The sequence below is a fragment of the Macaca fascicularis genome, chromosome 1 (assembly GCF_037993035.2).
Source record: "Macaca fascicularis isolate 582-1 chromosome 1, T2T-MFA8v1.1".
Lineage (NCBI taxonomy): Eukaryota > Metazoa > Chordata > Mammalia > Primates > Cercopithecidae > Macaca > Macaca fascicularis.
In genome coordinates this window covers 41,871,844-41,874,344 of record NC_088375.1, presented here as the reverse complement: position 1 = coordinate 41,874,344, position 2,501 = coordinate 41,871,844, and the positions used below count along the sequence as shown (strand labels likewise).

The following is a 2,501-nucleotide window of genomic DNA, read 5'->3' as shown; positions in this document are numbered from 1 at the left end:
ACCATTAATATTGAGCATTTTTTCATATGCCTATTGACACTGTCTTCTGTAAAGTGTCTGTTCAAATATTTTCTGTGCCTCAGTTTCCTCATCAGAAAAATGGGATAATAACATACATACCTCATAGAGTTTTTATAAAGATCAAATAAGTTAATATGTATAAGCACTTAGAACAATTCCTCACGTACAGTGTATTAGTTTTCTATTGTTGCTGTAGCAAATTATGTGAAACTCAGAGGCATAAACAACATAAATTTACTGTTTCACAGTTCTGTAGGTCAGATGTTCCTCACAGGTCTCACAGTGTTAAAACTGAACAGCAGGCAGGGCTGCTCGTTTCTGGAGGCTCTAGGGAGAAATCCATTTCCTTTTTTTCCCAGCTTCTTGAGGGTACTCAGATTTCTTGGCTCATGGCCCCCTTCCTCCATCTTCAAAGCCAACAACACTGCATCTCTCTGTGCCTTTTTTCTGTTGTCATGTCTCCCTCTGATTCTCTTCTTCCTTCTTATTCCCTCTTCCACTTCTTTCCCCTCTTCCACTGGGTGATTGTATTGGGCCACCCAGAAAATCCATGATAACCTCTTTGTTTTAAGGTCAGTTGTTTAGCAAACTTAATTCCATCTGCAATGTTAATTGTTCTTAGCCAACCAATATAATATATTCACTGATTTTAGGGACTAGGACATGGATATCTCCGAAAGCAATTATTCACCTACCATACATAGTAACTGCTATATTAGGGTTAGCTTTTCTTGGTATTATTATTATTATTATTATTATTATTAAAGGTCCTTAGATTTAGAGTTAAGGACTTGGACTCAAATCACAGCTTCAAAACTTACCATCTGTGTGGTCTTGGGAACGTTAATTGCTGTCTTTGAGACATGCAATTTAGTATGTTATTTGGAAATATGCAGCAAATAGATAAATCATTAGTTATCAAAAAAATCACTTTTATTTATTAATTTATTTATTTATTTTTCACCAGTTGTCAAATGATCCTTTATTGAAATACTTTCCTTTGTGCTTAACTGGCTGGGCATTCCACAGCACCACTGTTGATGTCATCTATGATGTCATGGGGGTGGCGGCCATCAACATTACAGCCCACAGACTGGGCAGTCCCCAGGATCTCTTTAATGGTTCCAGAGAGTTCTCTGGCTAAGGATCGGTGCCGCATCTGTCGAGCAATGTTGATGATCTCATCAAAAGTGATATTCCCACTGTGTTTAATGTTTTTCTGTTTCTTTCTGTCTCTTGGTTCCTTGAGGGCTTTGATGATCAGGGCAGAGGCAGAAGGCACCACCTCAATCTGGGCCTGTCTGTTCTGAATGGTCAGTTTCACTGTAATCCTCAGGCCCTTCCAGTCACCTGTTGCCTTGGCAATGTCATCACCAACCTTTTTCGGAGACAGACCCAGGGGGCCGATCTTGGGGGCCAGCGCAGAAGTGGCACCGACTTCACCTCCGGTGCACCTCAGGTATACGACTTTGATCTCGTTGGGTCGAATTTCGGTGGCATGGAGGAGGTGGCTGGTGTTGGATGAACCCGGATTCGGGATGACCGAAGAAAGTTGCACCTTTACCCCGCTCCGAGCGGAAAGCCAAGAGCAAAAAAATCACTTTAAAATTGAAGTCCTTGGACTGTAGAACTGGGTGTTAGTTAGAAATTGGTGGTGGGGGAGGGGGGGATAGAGGGGCAGAAGTGTGATGTTTTGTTGACTTTACAAACATTTAGCTCTATTTGTCTTAATTTTTTTGTGGTAAAATACACATAACATAAAATGTATCATTAGTGACATTCACAGTGTTGTGTAAACATTACTACTGTCTTGTTCTAGAACATTTTCATTAACCCCAAAGGAAATCTTGTACTATTAAGCAGTCACTTGCCATTCCCCACTCCTCCTGGCCACTGGCAATCACTAATCTGCCTCCTGTCTAAGGATTTTCTGACTCTGGATGTTTCCTATAAATAAAATCATACAATATGTGGCTTTTGCAACTGGCTTCTTTCACTTAGCATAATATTTTGAAAATATATCTACCCTGTAGAATGTATCAGCACTTCATTCCTTTTTTAAGGCTAATATTCTGTTGTATGGATATACCACATTTTGTTTATTCATGTATCTGTTGATGGACATTTGGGTTGTTTCCACCTTTTGGCTATTGAGTGTAGTGCTGCTGTGAATATGTGTGCACAAGTTGTTATTTGAACACCTGCTTTACTTCTTTTGGGTATATAACCAGGAGTGGAATTCCTGGATCATATAGTAATTCTATATTGAATCTGATGTGGACCCACCAAACCCTTCCACAGCAGTTATGCCATTTTAAATTCCCACCAGCAAGGGACATGGGCTCCAATTTCTCCACATTCTCAGCCACTGGTCCATTTGTCATTTAATGAAACTAAAAATGTATGGGACTTTTAATGGAACTAAAAATTCTGTATATAGTACTATGATAAATTAAAATCACTAAAATAAAACCATAAAG

The 2,501-nt window shown here is 39.4% G+C and overlaps 1 pseudogene; it reads right to left on the bottom strand.

The window, feature by feature from the left end:
* Nucleotides 1-1,015: 1,015 nt before the first annotated feature.
* LOC102127930 (large ribosomal subunit protein uL11-like) lies at nucleotides 1,016-1,521 on the bottom strand (annotated as a pseudogene).
* Nucleotides 1,522-2,501: the final 980 nt, after the last annotated feature.